General features: G+C 46.5%; 1 long non-coding RNA gene across 1 annotated transcript in view; it reads right to left on the bottom strand.

Annotated features, from left to right (window-relative positions):
- LOC116539279 overlaps positions 1–14,945 on the bottom strand; it is a 73,016-nt gene extending 58,071 nt beyond the window's left edge. The window contains exons 1-3 of the long non-coding RNA XR_004263978.1: positions 14,935–14,945; positions 7,509–7,512; positions 1,958–2,183 (exon numbers count right to left, since the gene is read on the bottom strand). This is a non-coding gene — a long non-coding RNA (uncharacterized LOC116539279). The remainder of the gene's footprint in view (positions 1–1,957; positions 2,184–7,508; positions 7,513–14,934) is intronic.
- Positions 14,946–21,231: the final 6,286 nt, after the last annotated feature.

Genomic DNA, 21,231 nt, shown 5'->3' with positions numbered 1-21,231 from the left:
TTTTTTTTTTTTTTTTTTTGAGAATGAGTTTTGCTCTTGCCCAGGCTGGAGTGCAATGGCGCGATCTCGGCTCACCACAACCTCCACCTCCTGGGTTCAGGCAATTCTCCTGCCTCAGCCTCCTGAGTAGCTGGGATTACAGGCACACGCCACCATGCCCAGCTAATTTCTTGTATTTTTAGTAGAGACAGGGTTTCACCAAGTTGACCAGGATGGTCTCAATCTCTTGACCTCGTGATCCACCCGCCTCGGCCTCCCAAAGTGCTGGGATTACAGGCGTGAGCCACCGTGCCCGGCCACTCAAAAGTTATTTTTAGTTCTTATTTCTTAAATACCTGATATGTGCTGCTGCATAATGTTTTCCTTACATATTCATTAAGTCAACTAACTTCAGGTGGAAGGTACTTATGAGTTTAAAAGTCCTTTCCCAAAGTGGAAATAACAAACATTTTGCATAAAAGACAATGTTTCTCAAAGGGTATCTGAGGGTCTAATCAGCCTATTACCTTGGTTCAGAATAACCAACAACAAATGTGAGCTTTTTGTCACACCTATGTATTTTCCCCTGTAAACTAATACCTACATTTTAAATGCATTTTCAAAATGTTTCATTTGGCCATGTGATAATTATTTCCCCTGTAAAAAGCTACAGGATTTTGGTTTAAGAGCAAATGAGATAGAGTATCTGGTCCATTAGAAGGCTAAGTGGAAAGATCTGCGCCCTGAAGTTTGTAACCAATAACAAGACAAACTCCAGTGCTACCTTGTTCATGTAATCAACAATATGTGAGTCAAAATAAACTAGTGAGTTATACATTTGTCGGCATACCAATTTACCAATCAACAGGAGGGGAACAAATTGCTCAAATGTGACTGTTAACAAACATCTAAATATTAGACATAGTCTCTATTAAAATCGTAAACAATTCTGAAATCACGCCTTCGAATCCTGTTTGTAATAACCCCCCAAAAAAAAAAAAAAAAAAAAGCAGCAACCTTTAAAATGTAAATTCCTCCCTTTTTCAAAGTAACTTGCCTAGGAAAATTTAATGCGTTAAAATAAAATGTAACAGACAAACCAATTACAACATTAAAAAAACTAAAATGATCAGTAACAAACCAATCGCTCAAGTTTAGCAAAGCGTGTGTTTTCAATCTGTTGTGGGTATCCTATTATACTAATAAGCAACAACCTTTAAAAGTCAGCCCAGTGCCTAAAACACCACCATACACATAACATATTTGTCCTTTACTTCAATGAAGCTTAAACTCAGACCCAAACTCTGACCATTTTCCTCTCTTGCCACACTGAAATATACGAGGTGAAATCCAAGAAATCATGTGTTAAGTGCCGGTTATCTTCTTCCACAGTAGGGTCAAACTTGTGTTTGCCCATAAATGTCACCGTCCCAGTAAGTCTGCAAATTCTCACTAGCCTTGGAGTACAAAGAAGCCTGACCAGAAAGACACTGGGAAACGCAACCCCCCTGAGTCTGCGCAGGCCCCAAAGCTTCGCCTGCAGCGATGGGGGGAAAGAGGTGGCCGCCGGCCACGCGGGTGCGGCGGAAGAGCCAACACCCCGGCCCGCCTCCCGATAACCTAGAAACCTGTCAGGCTGGCCGGGTCCCACACTCCTCAGACCCTTGCGCTCCAGCCCAACGCTGCCCCCGCCCGACCGACTGCACCCGGACCGCCCAGGCCTCCCGGCTGCATTCCGTCACCTCATCCCTCCCTGGCGGCCTCACGGCCCGCCACCTCCGCTGCGCCGCCTGGCCTCCGGCCGCCCCTGTGGCAAGAGCGCCCAGCTGCCACTCCCCCGCCCGCCCCAGCCCGCAATCTCCGTTCACTGTGGCCAGGTCCCTAGTGGCCCAGGCCTGAGCTCCCGCCGCGAGCTCCCCACCCCCAGCCTCCACCATTTCCCTGCGCGGCCGCTCCCGGCCCACTCCCCAACCGCTACCTGGAGGCAAGGACAGTGAATGAAGCACCTCACCCAGGGCCCCAGGTCGCAGAGGGCCAGGCGCTCGGGGTCCCGCTCCTACTCCCGCTCCACGTGGTAGGCATAGATGGAGAGCAGGATGCCGACTGCGCACACAGCCTATCGGGCCACCCGCTCCTACTATAGCACCGACACTCTCAAGAGAGCGGGAGCCGACATCTTACCCCTCTGCCGCCACCGCCTCCACCTGAGCGGCTGCTGTCAGTCAGCCCGACGCAGCAGCCGCGCCTCATTGGCTCCATCGCTTGCTCCGGACCCCACCCCCACAGGCGCAGCTCAACGCCCTGAAATGAGGCGGGCAGAGCAGGCAGCGCGTGCAGGAGCACGGGTGGAGGGGGCTGTGTGTGCAACCCTCCAGGAAGCCGAATTGGCTGGGGGAGACTGAGGCGGGGCGTCGCGGTGCGCGTGAAGGGCGGGGCCCAGAGTGAGGGTGGGGCCCGGGGTGAGGGGCAGGACTGGCTGGGAGGGGCTTAGGGGGAAGTTGCCAGGATCACTTAGCAAGGATCCCACTGTGGGTGGCTGAGTGAACCCTCAGCCCCTCCCTCTGGGATGGCAACTGGTTGCCATCCTTTTTCCCTTTTTCGTCGTTATCACTTGGTATTTCTGACACAATCCAAATCACTCCTGGCCAATGCTTAAGGCTTCTGAGCCACCCTCCTATGACCTGATCTTCCCACCACCACCTCCAGGCACTTTGTGTTCAACCTGTGCAAAACTTTTTTTTTAAATGTACAAAACTATGTTTTAAATTAAAAGACTATTTTTCGGCCAGTCGTGGTGGCTCATGCTTGTAATCCCAGCACTTTGGGAGGCCGAGGCGGGTGGATCACGAGGTCAAGAGATCAAGACCATCCTGGTCAACACGGTGAAACCCCGTCTCTATTAAAAATACAAAAAAATCAGCTGGGCATGGTGGTGCGTGCCTGTAATCCCAGCTACTCAGGAGGCTGAGGCAGGAGAATTGCCTGAACCCAGGAGGCGGAGGTTGCGGTGAGCCGAGATCGCGCCATTGCACTCCAGCCTGGGTAACAAGAGTGAAACTCCGTCTCAAAAAAAAAAACTATTTTTCAAAAATGATTTATGTGCCGGGCGCAGTGGCTCACACCTGCAATCCCAACACTTTGGGAGGCTGAGGCAGGTGGATCACTTGAGGTCAGGAGTTAGAGACTAGCCTGGCCTACATGGTGAAACCCCCACCTCTACTAAAATAAAATAAAAAATTAGCTAGGCATGGTTGTGTGCTTCTGTAATCCCAGCTACTTGGGAGGCTGAGGCACAAGACTCACTTGAACCCAGGAGGTGGAGGTTGCAGTGAGCCAAAATTGCACCACTGCACTCCATCCTGGGCCAGAGAGTAAGAGTCTTAAAATTAAAAAAAAAAAAAAAAAAAAAAAAAAAAAAAATTAGTAGGATTGGTACTAGTTCTTTAAATGTTTGGTGGAATTAAAAAAAAAAAAATTTACGAACACCTTGCTTCTCTGTAAGCTGAATTTGAGGTGCCTTACCATAATCCATATCATACAGAAAAACATAGATGAGCTAATAAAATCAGTACGAAGAAAAGGAAAAGTCAGGCCCAGACATGGTGGCTCACGCCTGTAATCCCAGCACGTTGGGAGGCCGAGGCAGGCGGATCACCTGAGGTCGGGAGTTCAAGGCCAGTCTGATCAACATGGAGAAACCCTGTCTCTACTAAAAATACAAAATTAGCCGGGCATGGTGATGCATGACTGTCATCCCAGCTACTACTCGGGAGGCTGAGGCAGGAGAATCCCTTGAACCTGGGAGGCCGAGTTTGCAGTGAGCTGTACCACCACACTCCAGCCTGGGCAACAAGAGCGAAACTCCATCTTGTTTCAAAAAAAAAAAGGAGAGAGAGAGAGGGAGAGAGAGAGGGAGAGGGAGAAATCAGAATGAAATGAAAGGCCAGGAATAAGAGCACAGATAAGCCAGTCATAGGGGCTTACACGGTTATTAAAATTGGGTCATACATTGGCTCTGAGCTTCCTGGTAGCCAAAACTAAAAGGAAAACACATGTATGTGCTTTTTTCACTGTCTCTAAGAGGAAACACAGTGTTTTTGGAGACTCAATATTTCCCTTGTTGCAACTTTTTTTTTTTTTTGAGACAGAGTCTCGCTCTGTCACCAGGCTGGAGTGCAGTGGCGCAATCTCGGCTCACTGCAACCTCCGCCTCCCGGGTTCAAGCAATTCTCCTGCCTCAGCCTCCCAAGTAGCTGGGACTACAGGCGAGCGCCACCATGCCCAGCTAATTTTTGTATTTTTTTAGTAGAGACAGGGTTTCACCATGTTGGCCAGGATGGTCTCCATCTTTTGACCTCGTGATCTGCCCGCCTTGGCCTCCCAAAGTGCTGGGATTACAGGCGTGAGCCACCGCGCCCGGCGCAACTTTCAATTTTTCAGGGGCTTTATATGGTGTTTTTGAGTAATAAGCAATATCCTTGTATTCGTTTCCTATTGTTGGGTAAAAATCTCCCCAAACTTAGCAGCTTAATAAACAATACACTTTTTTTGCCCTCACAGTTTCAATGGGCTAGGAATCTGGGTGAGGTTAGCTGTGTCCTCTGGCTCAGGCTCTCATTAGGATACAATCAAGCTGTCAGCCAGGGCTGCAGCTCTCTCAAGGCTTCACAATCCTTTTTCAAACTCACTTCCACAGCTGCTGGTAGGCCTCAGGTCCTGTCTGTTGGCTGGAGACCTCAGTTCCTGTGCACTTGTACCCCTTCATAAGAAGCAGCTGGCTTGTCCCAGGGTTAGGGAGGAGAAAGAGGAAGAGAAAGAAAAAGAAAATGAGAGATCACAGTCCTTTTTTGTAAACTAATACCAGAAGTGACATCCCATCACTTTTATGTATTCTATTGCTACTTAGAAAATAGCACCTAGGTCCAGCAAGGCACGATGGCTCAAGCCTGTAATTCCAGAATTTTAGGAGGCTGAGATGGGTGGATCACCTCAGGTCAGGAGTTCAAGACCAGCCTGACTAATATGGTGAAACACTGTCTCAACAAAAAATACAAAAATTAGCTGGACATAGTGGAACACGCCTGTAATACCAGCTACTTAGGAAGCTGAGGCAGGAGAATCACTTAAACTCAGGAGGCAGAGGTTGAAGTGAGCCAAAGTCACACCATTGCATTTTAGCCTGGCCTAGAAGGCAAAACTCCATCTCAAAAAAAAAAAAAAAAAAAGAAAGAAAAGAAAACAGTCCCAATAGTCCCTAGGTCCAGCCCATGCTCAAAGGAAGAGGATTATACAGGATGTAAATATGAGGAGGCTGTTTACCACAGTCCTCAAAAACATTCTCACTCTGCCCAGGTGGGGTGGCTCACAACATTTTGACAGGCTGAGGCAGGAGGATTGCTTAAGACCAGCAGTTCGAGACCAGCCTGAGCAACATAGGGAGCTCTGGTCTCTGCAAAAAATATACAAAATTAGCCGGGTGTTGTGGTGCATGCCTGTTGTTCCAGCTACTTGGGAGGCTGAGGTGGGAGGACTGATTGAGCCCAGGGGTCTTGGGATGGGGGTGTGGGTTGAAGCTGCAATGAGCCGACATTGCCCCACTGCACTCCTACCTGGATGATAGAGTGAGACCCTGATATTAAAAAAAAAAAAAAAAAAAATGTAATAGAGATGTGTTTTCACCATATTGGTCAGGTAGGTCTCAAACTCCTTGACCTCAGACAATCCATTTGCCTCAGTCTCCCAAAGTGCTGGGATTATAGGCATGAGCGACCATGCCAAGCCATTAATAACATGCTTATGACTTTAGAAAATATTTAGCATAACGATCAAAATTACAAATCATAACATTAAAATTGTATAAATGTATATAACTTCTGGAACATGTATATCCACAATATACCCATAAATATAACTGAGATGAGATCTACTGTCACCTCGTCTGACAATGCCTTCCCATGCAGTATCACCACATTTGACAATGCCTGCCCATACAACCTGCCAAATAAATCTAATCATTTAATATCTCTACAAGATCAGAGATACATTCTTTAGACTCCCAAGGGACACAGCTGAAAAATCCCAAAGTTAATTTTAAACCAAAAATACTTGATTTAGGATTTTGATGCTGGCAAAATCCATCAAAGATACCAAGTTTGAAAACACTTAATCAAAAGAGAATCACAGGTCACTTTTAAAAGAATATGCAGAGCGGGCATGATGGCTGATGCCTGTAATCCCAACACTTTAGGGGAACAAAGTGGGCAGATCACAAGGTCAGGAGATCTAGACCATTTTGGCTAACATGGTGAAACCCCATCTCTACTAAAAATACAAAAAATTAGCCAGGCATGGTAACAAGTGCCTGTAGTCCCAGCTACTCAGGAGGCAGAGGCAGGAGAATCGCTTGAACCCAGGGGGTGGAGGTTTTAGTGAGCCAAGATTGTGCCACTGCACTCCAGCCTGGGTGACAGAGCAAGACTTAGACTCAAAAATAAATAAATGTAAAGAATATTCATTTAACCGGATACTTCAAAAGCAATACAGAAAGTTATGCGGAAAGGGATATAAAAACCATGACCCTTTAGGCCAGACACAGTGGCTCATGCCTATAACCCCAGCACTTTGGGAGGCTGAGGCAGATGGATCACCTTAGGTCAGGAGTTTGAGACCAGCCTGACCAACATGGCAAAACCCCACCTCTACTAAAAATACAAAAATTAGCCAGGTATGGTGGTGCACACCTGTAATCCCAGCTACTAGGAAGGCTGAGGCATGAGGATCACTATCTGGGAGGCAGAGATTGCAGTGAGCCGCGATCATGCCACTGCACTCCAACCTGGGCAACAGAGAGAGACTCAGTCTCAAAAACAAGCAAAAAAACCTTTAACCCTTTTAAAGCTATTTTGCTCAGTAATCAAAATGAAGACTTGAATTTAATCAAACACAGGATGAGTGTGTAAAGGGTTATGGGTGTACACACATGACGACTTTGGTCATATCTCCTTTTGCCACCTGATTACACAGTAGAATGGTATCTTTACTGACCAGAAAGCCAGTATTATAGGTGGCATAGGAGGCACTCTTAGACTTGAGATGAGAATATTGTTGTGTAGAAATGTCATCAACTGTGTTAAAATTATTCTCCATGGGCTAGAGGACACATAGCATGGCACTTAGAATGAGATAGGCTTTGACTGGCTGCGAGGTCTCAACACTTACTAGCTGTGTCACACTGGACAAAGTGCTTCATCATTTTGAGACTTCGTTTTTTGTTGTTGTTTGTTTTTATTTGTTTGTTTGTTTTGAGACTGAGTTTCGCTCTTGTTACCCAGGCTGGAGTGCAATGGCACGATCTTGGCTCACTGCAACATCCGCCTCCTGGGTTCAGGCAATTCTCCTGCCTCAGCCTCCTGAGTAGCTGGGTTACAGGCATGCACCACCATGCCCAGCTAATTTTTTGTATTTTTAGTAAAGACGGGGTTTCACCTTGTTGACCAGGATGGCCTCGATCTCTTGACCTTGTGATCCACCCGCCTCGGCCTCCCAAAGTGCTGGGATTACAGGCGTGAGCCACCACGCCCAGCTGTTTTTATTTGTTTTGAGAATAGTTTTGCTCGTCACATAGGCTGGAGTGCAATGGTGCAATCTTGGTTCACTGCAACCTCCTTCTCCTGGGTTCAAGTGATTCTCCCGCCTCAACCACTGGAGTCCTGGGATTACAGTCACCTGTTACTACGCCCAACTAATTTTTGTATTTTTAGTAGAGACGGGATTTTACCATGTTGGCCAGGCTGATCTCAAACTTTTGCCTCAAGTGATTCACCCGGCTTGGCCTCCCAAAGTGTTGGGATTACAAATGTGAGCCACTGCACCTGGCCCATAGTAGACATTTAATAATATTTGTTGAACAAGTATTTTTCATTCTTGGAGTTCAGAAAGGGGGTGGGGAAGATTTTTAAATAACCATATATAATTGGATTTTTAAATAACCATTATATATGGTTATTTAAATATACATATATTTATAATATATATATTTGAGACAGTTTTGCTCTTGTTTCCCAGGTTGAAGTGCAATAAGGCAATCTTGGCTCACCACAACATCTGCCTTCCAGGTTTAAGTGATTCTCCTGCCTCAGCCTCCCAAGTAGCTGGGATTACAGGGATGTGCCACCACACTTGGCTAACTTTGTATTTTTAGTAGACATAGGGTTTCTCCTTGTTAGTCAGGCTGGTCTTGAACTCCCGACATCAGGTGATCCACCCACCTCACCCTCCCAAAGTGCTGGGATTACAGGCAGAAGCCACCATCCCCGGCCTAAATAACATGTTTTTAAAAGCCACATTGTCCTATAATACCCCTTTCTCTTGCATATTTAGGAAATTGAGGGTTTTTTCTAAAACATGCTTACATATGGGAAATAGGATGCAAAATGTGTGCAAATGTTTTAGACACAGTTTGAGGTTTCCAAGAGATTTTGTGCTGGGTAGGCTGCTTGCTACCAGCCCCCAAAGCTCTGGGAGAACATAGTATTCATCCTCCCTCAGCAGAGGCCATGAGGCCCTGGGGAGCACCTGAGCCTTGGGCTTTTAGCATAGTGTGTTCAGGTCTTTATTGTTTGGGCCCATGGCACAGAGAGGTCCGGGATCTCTGGCTTCCTGTAACCTTTGCCTTCCTTGCCAACAGAAAATGTGACCCTCCAAAGCAAGAAACTTCAGGGCACCAGTCACCCCAGCCCTGGCATCTGCCCAGAGCTTGAGAAGGAAGGAACATTCTCCAGCTACCTCACAGGGATGTCACAGGCGGTCACTGCCCTGTGTGGATCATCCAGCTGTGTTGGGCAACCTGAACCCCATCTGCAGGAATGCGAGGAAGAAAATATAGAAGTCTTTACTTGAGCACTGAGAAGGCAGATGCAGCAGAAACCTCCAAGCAGTAACTAGCCAGTCTGGGACCTGTGGTGGAGAGAGCATATTGGCGATCATGTGTACTTACATTCTAGGGTCACCAGGCGGCACTATGGCCTCATCTGTGGCTCTGAAAAGGAAGATTTGGAAGGAGATCATCACAGCTAATGTTTAAAAAGCCCCTACTATGTGCCAAATTATTCACCCCTGGCAACAATCTAAGGAGCCAGGGATTCTTATTATCTATATTTTATAGCAAAGGAAATGGAGACATAAAGAGGTGAATTATCTTGCCCAGATCACTCAGCTCATAAGTAGTGGAGGCCAAATAGGACCTAAACAGTGTGGCTGCGGAGCCCACGTGTATTGATTCTTCAAGTGTTTATTGAGAATCTGCCTTTCAAGATATGAAGAAAACAGAAAATAGATGACTTATGAAGATATCTAGGCACATTTAACAGTGTCTCCTTTTTTTTTTGAAACGGAGTCTCAGTCTCTGGCCCAAGCTGGAGTGCAGTGGCACAATCTCAGCTCACTGTAACCTCTGCCTCCCGTGTTCCAGTGAGTCTCCTGCCCCAGCCTCCCAAGTAGCTGGAATTACAGGTGTGCACCACCATGCCCGGCTAATTTTTGTATTTTGGGTAGAGATGGGATTTCACCATTTTTGCCAGGCTGGTCTCGAACTCTGAACTCAGGTGATCCACCCACCTCGGCCTCCCAAAGTGCTGAAATTACAGGTGTAAGCCGCCACCCTCTGCCGCATTTAACAGTCTCTACCCCACTTAGTCCTGAAAAGAGAATTGTTAATATAAATTGGGGGAAATTTTCTTTCTTTCTTTCTTTCTTTTTTTTTTTTTTTGAGACGGAGTTTCGCTCTTGTTACACAGGCTGGAGTGCAATGGCGCGATCTCGGCTCATCGCAACCTCCGCCTCCTGGGTTCAGGCAATTCTCCTGCCTCAGCCTCCTGAGTAGCTGGGATTACAGGCATGCGCCACCATGCCCAGCTAATTTTTTGTATTTTTAGTAGAGACGGGGTTTCACCATGTTGACCAGGATGGTCTCGATCTCTTGACCTCGTGATCCACCTGCCTCGGCCTCCTGAAGTGCTGGGATTACAGGCGTGAGCCACCGCGCCCGGCCTCTTTTTTTTTTTTTTTTTTTTTTTTTGACAGACTCTGCCTCTGTCACCCACACTGGAGTATAATGGTGTGATCTTGGCTCACTGCAACCTCTACCTCCTGGCTTAGTGATTCTCCTGCCTCAGCCACTCCCCTCCCTGCCCCACCAACAGTTGAAACAACAGGCAGTCGCCACCACACCCAGCCAATTTTTGTATTTTTAGTAGAGATGGGGTTTCACATGTTTGCCAGGCGGGTCTCAAACTCCCAATCTCAAGTGATCCACCTGCCTCGGCCTCTCAAAGTCCTGGGGTTACAAGCATGAGCCACTATGCCTGGGGAGGGGATGTTTTTTAATGTATCACTTCTAATTTTAACTCCCAGGTAATTTGTATTACCTGGGAGTTAAAATCTTACCTGCGAGTTAAAATCTTACCTGGGAGTTAAAATCAGAAAAATCAAATTCTACAAAGAACTTGAAAGATGTTCTTTCAGGCTGGGCGTGGTGGCTTTTTCAGATGACCCCTTCTGCAAGAAAGGCTCTTGACAACTGGGTAAGTTTTGTTTCTTTGTTTGTTTGTTTCCTTGCTTTTGGGCATAGTCAGCCAGGTCAGGACATGGATGTGTTTTTCTCCCCACAGCTGTGCTTAAGCCTTGGATAGGGAGACGGCAGAGAGGAAGGCTGCCTACAAGCAGTACAGGTAGGTCATTGTTAAAGATTTTTTTCTTTTTGAGCCGGGGTCTGGCTCTGTCATTCAGAAGGAGTACAATGGTGCAATCTCAGCTCACTGCAACCTCTACCTCCTGGGTTCAAGCAATTCTCTACCTCAGGCTCCTGAGTAGATGGAATTAAAAGCATGTGCCACTATGCCTGACTAATTTTGTATTTTTAGTAGAGGCAGAGTTTCTCCATGTTGGTCAGGCTGCTCTCAAACTCCTGAAATCAGGTGATCCACGCACCTCAGCCTCCCAAAGTGCTGGGATTACAGGCTTGAGCCACCGCGCCCGGCCAGGATTTTTTTTTTAAGATGAAGCTTTGAGTGTCTAGTAAAGAATGTGGTGTTTTAATTCTTCCTAGTCAATTCTTTCTCTGTGTTCTAGATGGGAAATGAGGAAAGAGGTGCCAGAGAGACACATGAGTGAGGAGCTGGCCCAGAAACACCTGGGCCTAGAGAACCCTTTCTGGAAAGGTAGGAGCTCCTGTGAAGGCAGCCACTTAATTTCTGCTGCACAATCCACACACCCTGCTTCTCCTTTTTGGGGTGATGGCTCAGGTGGGGTAATTGACATGTTTCCTGGAAACAGTTCCAAGCACTTAAGAAGAGAACAGTTGTCCCATTGGATGGCAGGACCCCATTTTTCTCAGGTGTCCTAGCTGAATGGCTCTTGGCTGGTCCCCTGTGAATGGTGGAGCTCAGGCCCCTGCACTGACTGTGGACATTGCCCCACCCTGACGTCTTGGTTACTTTTAACTGTGAAGATGAGCCTGCAAGGCAAATGGGCCAGCTCCCCTTCCCACCTTGAGTCAGCGTGAAGGCTTTATTTTTCTTTCATTTGAGAAAAGTCACAATAGCATTTTAGAATGGGAGCTGAAAGTGCTGATGAGAGCAGAAATTTTCAGGCAATGTCTTCATGGATCAATAAAGCAGTACCATGAGATCTGCTTTAAGAAAAGAAGCATTTATTTGCATTCTTTGGAACTTCCTTTATTCTTTTTGCTTGTTTAAATTGTTTATTGTGAACTATATAACTCCTTTAGTAAGCTAAGTTTCTATGTAATGTTACTCCTCTAACATTTAAAGTGTGACCCTAAAACTTTCCAGTTGATTTCTTTCTCTTTCTTTCTTTCTTCTTTCTTTTCTTTCTTTCTTTCTTTTTCTTTTTCTCTTTCTTTCTTCCTTTTTCTTTTTCTCTTTCTTTCTTTCTTTTTCTCTTTCTTTCTTTCTTTTTCTTTTTGAAAACCTTGCTCTGTCACCCAGGCTGAAGTGCAGTGGCGCAATTTTTGCTCACTGCAACCTCCACCTCCCGAGTTCAAGCAATTCTCCTGCCTCAGCCTCCCAAGTAGCTGGGAGTACATGTGCCTGCCATCAGGCCTGGCAAATTTTTTCTTTTTGTATTTTTAGTAGAGACAGAGTTTCACCATGCTGACCAGGCTTGTCTCTAACTCTTGACCTCAAGTGATCTGCCTGCCTCAGCCTTCCAAAGTGCTGGGATTACACACGTGAGCCAACACACCTGGCCTCCACTTAATTTCTGTAGCTCTTACCTTTTCTTGTGACTGTTAATCTCTTTATGTTCATTTCTGTTCATAAATATTGACAATTCCTGGTGAGAAATGGAAGTTAGATTCACTGTGATTCCACAGAATTTTAAATGCCCCTATAGCTTGAAGAAAAGGAGCAGTGATGCTCCTGTCCTGGGCCTATAGATGTTCTTTCCATCCATGACTGTTTCTATTTTAATTTTGAGTCTGTGTTCACATGATGGGTGATTTCCTTTGATATGTACTGGGAACATGTTTAAATGAGACTGATTTAAAGCTCATTTCCAGCTGGTTAGCACCCGACCTGTCCACAGCCTGTTGAGAGTTAGGAAAACCCCTGGACCAGGGCTCTGAGGTGTCTTCCTCAAGGCTGAGGCCCAGAGGGCTCCAGGGTCCTCTGAGTCATCTGGTCAATAAACCCTGTGCCTCTGGTAAGGGACATGAGTGTGGCAAGGAGAGTGAGATGGCAGCAGAGTGCGTGGAGGGTTTCTTATTCTGCACAGAACATGTAAGCCAGATTTAACCCCCTTCCCTTCTCTGGCCCTTAGCAGATTCAGGATCTCATTCGGTTCCTGTGAGAAACAGCAGCTGTGTCCCAACTGAAAACACAGAGAAGACAAAGGTAAATGCTGGGGTCATTTTCACTCTGTCAGGACACTGTAGTATTTTCCTCCATCGCCCTCTCCTGGCCTGGCATCTGCTCTGTGGGTTCTGTGACACCTTTTCTGTCTGGATTTTTTCAGAAGCAAAATCTTCCCCACAAGCTTTCTGGGACTAGCTTCCCCAGCTAGTCATCTTGAGAGGACTGACCTCCACTGCTGTAGGTCTCATGGCCCAGTGAACTCTGACCGATCTCTTTTACTCAAGATGTTGTGGGGTCTATTTCTGAAATATGTGGGGTTTTATTTTGCTGTGATTTTGTTTGTTTTCTTCTATAAAGTAGGTAATTAACAGTTGAAATATCTGCTGTATTCCCAGAATTGATGAAAGTGAAAACTCATTAATCCAACATTAATATGTGCTTTGTGCAATTCTGAATGCTTTTTGACAAGGTCAATTCCATAGTTCATCACAGTCCCATTCCTGTTGGTAACTGTGTTGTGCAAAAATGCCTTCACCTCCCTTTGGTGGTGCCCCTGATCTAATATTCTAAGTGTCAGAGTTTCCATATTTGTAACAGAAAATATGCCTCGACTGTGAGTTAGTGAAAGTGAATGTAACCTATTACCCACAGCAACAATTCCCCAAAAAGGCGTTAAATGATGCTCAGCTATGCTTGTTCTCATGTGGCCTCTGTACCTTCAACAGCTGTCGAGTCCTATGATTGCACATGATGTGGAATTGTACACTTGAAATCAAACACTTTTCTAAAACTTGCTTTTTTCAGAATTCCCATCTCATTTTTCCATGGACAAAAGTGTTATTTTTGTCATAATGCACTTAAAATTTGTATTACCTTGGAGTTAAAAGAAATATTCTAGCCATGCCTAACTGACTTCTGTATGTTGGATTGTTCTGTCAGAAAACCCTTTCCCAGTTCCCCTGCATGTCTTCAGGAATCCACACTTCCCCAGAGCCATTTGTGCTCATGGGGTGCACCCCCAGAGTGAAGAAGACCCTTTGTCAAGAAGGGAACCAGAGGGGAAATGAGAGGGTCCTGCAGGCAGAGCTGGAATCAACTTCCACTCTGCCTCCTGCAAGCTGTGTGACCCTAGGCACATGCTCTCCTTCCTTGGGGAGCCTCTGTTTTCTTAGATTTGGTGCAGGGTGGTCACACTGACTTGCAGAGTTCTGAGAATCAGAGACAGAACATAAAAAGCTGGGAGAACATTCTCCAAAAAGAAGCTGCAACACATGTGTGGACAATGGGCTTTTCATGCCTCTCTTACTCGCTGTTTATCTGATGCAAGGAGCATGCTCTGGTGATGGTGGTAAGGGATGAATGAGGATAGCCACAGACACTCCTGTGTCTGAAACATGCTTCTTCCTTACTGCGTTATGACCCTGTCTTCCCTGGGGCAGGCCCCCAGCCTGCCTGCATTTGCAGACAGACACAGTGTCATGTGGAGAAAACAGCTTGTCCCAATGACTTTTCTTCACTCCCCAGCTGCTGGCGGCACTTAGTGGAAGGGTGACTTCATGACACTGATGCTATTTTAAAACGTGGAGAATGGAAAGGTGCAAAAAACTATCAGCGGCAGCATAAGGTGCAGCCTGCGTTGTTGTCGTTGGTACTGTCTGTCAAATTAATATATTTCAAAACATTTCCTCCTTCTGCCTGCAGGTCTATATGGCTGCAGCACAGCATCATCATTGCTCAGGATTGTCCTACTCACCCTACATCATGGCTGACCCTTCAAGACCACTGATGGGTTGCTGGCAATCTCCTCCATCTGGGTGTCACCTGGGAGCTCAACCATTCCCCTCAGCTTAAGGTGTTCTGGGACCTCTGACAGCTCCTTGACTGCAGTGTCCACTAGGCCCTCAGCCACCTTCTCCAGCTGATAATTTTGGGGGACCACAGACACCCACACACGAATGTGTTCTGGCACCTCTACCACCTTCCTCAGCCGATGATTTTCTGAGCCCATACACAACTCCACCCGAGTGTCTTCTGGTACTTCTACCACCTTCTCCAGGTGACGAGTTTTCGAGACCACAAACACCTACACCTGAGTGTCTTCTGTTACCTCTGCCACCTTTAGCCAATGATTTCCTGAGTCCATGCACAACTCCACCCGAGTGTCTTCTGATACCTCTACCACCTTCTCCAGATGATAATCTTTGGAAACCACAGATACCACCACTCCAGTGTCTTCTGGTACCTATACTATCATCTCCAGCTGATGATTTTCTGAGACTGCACACACCTTCTATCCAGTGTCCTCTGGGATCTCAACCACTTTCTCCAACTGATAATTTTTTGAGATTACAGGTAGCTCCACCTTTTGAGTGTCCCCTGGAACCTCAACTACCTATTTCAATAGAGTGTCTTCTGGTATCTTCATCTTCTTGATGATTTTCTGAGACCACAGACACCTGCACCTGAGTGTACACTAGTACCTCCAGCACTGACTCCAGCTGAAGATGTTCTAAGACCTCACATACCTCCACTTGAGTGTTCTCTGATATCTCTACCACCACCTCCAGCTGAAGATTTTCTGAGACCACACACATCTCCACCTGAGTTTAATCTGTTACCTGTACCACTTTCTTCAGCTAATGATTTTCTGAGACCACAGGCAAGTCCACCACTTGAGTGTTTTCTGGCACCTCAACCTCCTATTTCACTCGCATGTCCTCTGGGACTTCAACCACCTACTTCACTCGAATGTCCTGTGCCACCTCAACCATCTTCGCCAAGTGAAGATTCTCTGAGACCACGGTCACCTCCTCCAGTCAAGTGCCCTCTGGTACCTCCACCACTTTATCCAGCTCATCTTCTGAAACCGCAGACCCTCCAGCAATTGAGTGTCCTCTGGGACCTCCTTCATGTCTTCCAGCTGTTTGTTTTGTAGGACCTCCACCACCTCCTCCAGCTGCATCTCCTACAGGACTTTATCCACCTTATCCAGCTGTCTGTCCTGAGTTACCTCAACTACCTCATCCTGCTATCTGTCCTGGGGGACCCCATGCACCTCATCCACCTGTCTGTCCTGGGGCATCCCATTCACCTCATCCAGGTGTCTGTCCTGAGGGACCTTATCCACCTGATCCAGCTGTCTGTCCTGGGGGATATCATCTTTTTCCTCCAGCAGTGTGGCCTCTGGGACCTCAGCCTACTTCTCCAGTTAATGGCCTCTGGAACCTTGGCCACCTTATCTACGTTGGTGGCCTCTGGCCCCTTAGCTACCACCTTCACATGAGTGGTCTCTGGAACCTCAGCCACCTTCTCTATCTAGTGGCTTCTCTTAGATAACACCTTCAAATGAGTCTCCTCTAGTACTTAAATAATCTGCTTATGAACTCTCAGCCCTCAGCCACCTCCTTCACCTAGGTCTTCTCTAGTACTTCAGCCAACTCCTTCACTTGGCTGACCTGCTGTCTCAACCGACACTCAACCTTCACCTGAGTGTCCTACCAGACTTCAGCCCCCTCCTCTAGTCACGTGGCCTCTGGGACCTCAACCAACACCTCTAAATGTACCACTTGATGTGTTGATTTGAACGGTATAATTTGTAAAAAAAATCATCTCTTCTTTTTTTGAGTGAATAGAAAGAAATGTCACAGATGGTACTGTAGGGCTTTGTAGTACAAGGGTAACACTGGAGATCCTGGTCACTTTTCTCAAGTTTCTGAGAGTACACATTCGGTTGAATTATTTTCTCTTCATGAGTTTGGCAGCAGGTATCTCCTGTAGATAAAGACAGATTTTTTATTTTTTGTGCGGACAGAGTCTCACTGTGTCACCCAGGCTGGAGTGCAGTGGTGCAATCTGGGCTCAGTGCAACCTCCATCTCCAGGGTTCAGGTGATCCTCCCACCTTAGCCTCCAGAGGAGCAGCTGGGACTACAGTCATGCACCACCATGTTTGGCTCTTTTTTATTTAGTTTTTCCTTTTGGGGGGACAGAGTCTCACTCTCACCAGGTTATGGTGCAGTGGCACCATCTCTGCTCACTGCAACTCTGCCTCTTAGGTTCATGCGATTGTCCTGCCTCAGCATCCCAAGTAGCTGGGACTACAGGTGCATGTCACCATGCCCAACTAATTTTTTGTATTTTTAGTAGAGACGGCGTTTCACCATGTTGGCTAGGACAGTCTCATCTATTGATCTCATGATCCGCCTGCCTTGGCCTCCCAAAGTGCTGGGATTACACGCATGAGCCACAGTGCCCTGCCTTTTTCTTTCTGAGATGGAGTCTCACTTTATCACCCAGGCTAGAGTGCAGTGATGTGATCTCAGATCTCAGCTCACTGCAACCTCCACATCCCGGGTTCAAGTGGTTCTTTTGCCTCAGCCTCCTGAGTAGCTGAGACTACAGGTATGTACCACCACACCTGGATTAATTTTTGTATTTCTAGTAGAGACCGTGTTTCACCATGTTGCCCAGGCTGGTCTCAAACTCCTGGACTCATGCCATCTGCCAACTTAGGCCTTCCAAAGTGCTGAGATTATAGGTGTGAGCCATCAGCCCAGCCAGAGATTGTTTATAGAAGCCAGAAACAGCAGTTTTGTAGGTGCATATAGAATCTGGGCCGCATGGCCATCTCTGTGAGGGATGACACCTGTCCCTGACTTGCAGGGCACCCTGTGTCCTCCAACAGAGAGATCCACACCAAAGGGCACAGAGCTTGTGACCACCCACAGTGGAAGCACAAGTGAAGGGACCCAGGGTGCAAAAGAAAGAGACCAGATCTCCTGGGAATAAACAGGAGGCTGTGGAAGAGAAGGCTGAAGTGGGTTGGTTTCACTTGGGGGTTTGTGTGACTCAGATGGAGCTGGAAGGCTCCTGGCTGGGCAAGCAGTGTGAGCAGGACATGGAGGCTGTGTGAGGGCCCCACAGAGCTGCCATGGAAGAGCTCAGATGGCTGGGTGTCCACAGGGAATTATGTCCCCAGCACTTCCTCATTGCCCTACTGGCCTTAGTCTGTTATCTGTAGTAATGATTCTTTCCCTGGACGTGTGAAGTCTCTGGATTAGGGTGAATGAATGCCTAGAGCTCTGGGAAATTTAACTTGGTTCTGTCAGGGTACCCTGTCTCCCCTTGTTTTTTTGACCCCAGGAGACTAACAATGAGGATGGGTCTGGTTTATTGGAGATGCGGCCTTGGTCTTCAGAATCAGGTCAACTCTGGTGGGAAATTCAAGGCCAACCCCAAGCTGTTCTGGCATCATCTTATCCCAGCAACCTCTCTCTCCCCCTGCAACTCCCAGCTTTGCCTAGCCCCAGCTTTCTCAGAAAAGAGCCAGGACTGACGTGATTATGAGGTCATGGTGAGGACAAGGAGACCAATTCCATGAGGAAAGCATCTTGTTTTCTAATATACTTCTGGATTCGATATGCTGTTTCTTAATTTTATGTTCAGATACCTTTGTATTAGCTACTATATACCTAACAAATATTGTATTTATTTAAAATGTTTAGATTAATAGAGGGCCAGGCGAGGTGGCTCACACTTGCAGTCCCAACACTTTGGGAGGTGGAGGTGGGTGGATCACGAGGTCAGGAGTTCGAGACCAGCCTGACCAACATGGTGAAACCATGTCTCTACTAAAAATACAAAAATTGGCTGAGTGTGGTGGCACCCATCTGTAATCCCAGCTACTGATGAGGCTGAGACAGGAGAATCGCTTTAACCTGAAAGGTTGAGGTTGCAGTGAGCTGAGATCATACCTTCAGAAGTGTTGGGGTCAAATATAAACACTCTCTGGCTCCTCCTATGGTCTGTTGGGCCTTGAAAGTGGGTTAGGACAAACTGTTCCAAGAGTGAGCATGTCAAGCATTGATGAAAGGGAAGGGAGGATAAAGGAAAAGTTGAACAAATTAAATCCTAGGTTAATTTAGAGTTATTCTGAGTTTTGTGAATACAAAATGCAATTTAAAAAAATGCAAAAACTAGCCCGGCGTGGTGGCACATGCCTGTAGTCCCAGCTACGTGGGAGGCTCAAGCAGAAGAATCACTTGAACCTGGGAGGCAGTGGTTGCAATGACTTGAGATCAGATCACTGCACTCCAGCCCAGGTGACAGAGCAAGACTCTGTCTCAAATAAATAAAATAAAATAAAACAAAATAAAATAGACATCTAGAGAAAACAAAACACTAATTTTTTTTTAAGAAACACCATATTTTCCAGCTATATATGAAAATAATTCTAACTCCTTGGTGATTAATAGGTAACATTTCATTTTAAAAATGTTCCTCTTGGCTGGGCATGGGGGCTCATGCCTGCACTCCCAGCACTTTGGGAGGCTAAGGGAGGAGGGTCCCTTTGCCTTGAACTCCTGAGATCAGGAGTTCAAGACCAACCTGGGCAACATAGTAAGATCTTGCCTCTTAGAAAAAAAAAATTTTTTTTGAGACAAAGTCTCAGTCTGTCACCCAGGCTGGAGTGCAGTGATGTAATCATGGTTCACTGCAATCTCCACCTCCTGGGTTCAAGTGATTCTCATGCCTCAGCCTGTATAGTACCTGGAACTACAGGTGCCCACCATCAAGCTGGCCAGGCTGGTCTTGAACTCTTGACCTTCTGTCCCCTGGGCTGGAATGCAGTGGAACAATCTCGGCTCACTGCAACTTCTGCCTCCCCGGTTCAAGTGATTCTTCTGCCTCAGCCTCCTGAGTATCTGGGATTCCAGTTGCACACTACCACACCAGGCTAATTTTTATATATTTTTAGTAGAAACTGGGTATCAGCATATTGGTCAGGCTGGTCTCAAACTCCTGACCTTGTGATCTGTCTGCCTAGGCCTCCCAAAGTTTTGGAATTACAGGCATGAGCCATTGTGCCCGGCCTATTTTTTTGTTGTTGTTTTTGAGATGGAGTAGGGCTTGTTGTGCAGGCTGGAGTGCAATGGCACAGTCTCGACTCACTGCAACATCCAAATCCTGAACTCAAGCGATTTTCCTGCCTTAGCCCCCTGAGTAGCTGAGATTATAGGCGCCCACCATGACGCCTGAGTAATTTTTGTATTTTTAGCACAAATGGGGTTTCACCATGTAGGCCAGGCTGGTCTCAAACTCTTGACCTCAAGTGAGCCACCCACCTCAGCCTCCCAAAATTCTGGGATTACACACATAAACCAACATGCCCAGCCTCACATATAAGCTCTTAACTCTTGGTATTATTTCTTTATTGACTTATTTTTTGGAGACAGGGTCTCACTCTGTCACCCAGGGTGGAGTGCAGTGACACAATCTTGGCTCACTGCAACCTCCACTTCCTGGGTTCAAGTGACTATCTTGCCTCAGCCTCCTCAGTAACTGAGATTACCGCCCATACCACCACGCTCAGCTAATTTTTGTTTTTTGGCTTTTTTTTAGTAGAGACCTGGTTTATCCATTTTAGCCAGGCTAGTCTGGACCTCCCGACCTGAAGTAATCCACCCACCTCAGCCTCCCAAAGTGCTGGGGATACAGGCATAAGCCACCACCCCCAGCCCATTCCTGCAATTATTTACATTGCATTTTTTTCTTGTCAGACAATTAGAAAATTTACATTTGCAATTGACATGTACCTTGCTTTTGCAGTATAACTTTCTGCTGTTCTTTATCAGGGAGTAGATTTCTCAAGTGTTCCTCAGAGACAATTGGCAACCATGGAGTTGGTGCTGAATGGGCTGGGAGTAGGCATTGTCTGAGTTAGATATTGGAACTGATGGCATCTCACTCCCAGGCACCTTCTATTAAAATGACCATAGTCTTTGAGAGACCGAGGCGGGTGGATCACGAGGTCAAGAGATTGACACCATCCAACCCCATCTCTACTAAAAATACAAAAAATTAGCTGGGCATGGTGGTGTGTGCCTGTAATCCCAGCTACTCAGGAGGCTGAGGCAGGAGAATTGCCTGAACCCAGGAGGCAGAGGTTGCGGTGAACCGAGATCGCGCCATTGCACTCCAGCCTGGGTAACAAGAGCGAAACTACGTCTAAAAAAAAATAATAATAACCATAGTTAGTGGGATAGTCGTAACTGCTATGAAATCTGCATCTTTGCATACAGCACAGACCCTGAAAAGAGTCATTGTTTAGTGAATGTTCACTGTCTGGCTGAGATTCCTGGAAAAGCCTAACTCTGCTACAATGTTGTCAGGTGGATGCGTATGTTGACTTTAAAGTTCGTGTAGAGTTCACAAACTCTATTCGCATGTGCTACAGATAATTTTAAGAATTCAGAGCTGGACAGGGTGGCTCACAGCCGCAATTCTAGCACTTTGGAAGAACCAAGCAGGAAGATCGTTTGCGTCCATGAGTTCAAGACCAGCCTGGGCAATATCGGGAGACACCCATCTCCACAAAAAAA

This window comes from Sapajus apella, unplaced genomic scaffold (genome assembly GCF_009761245.1).
Source record: "Sapajus apella isolate SASKATOON/1434 unplaced genomic scaffold, GSC_monkey_1.0 scaffold4, whole genome shotgun sequence".
NCBI lineage: Eukaryota > Metazoa > Chordata > Mammalia > Primates > Cebidae > Sapajus > Sapajus apella.
Note: the sequence above shows the minus strand (reverse complement) of the source record. Positions and strands in the feature narration are given on the sequence as shown.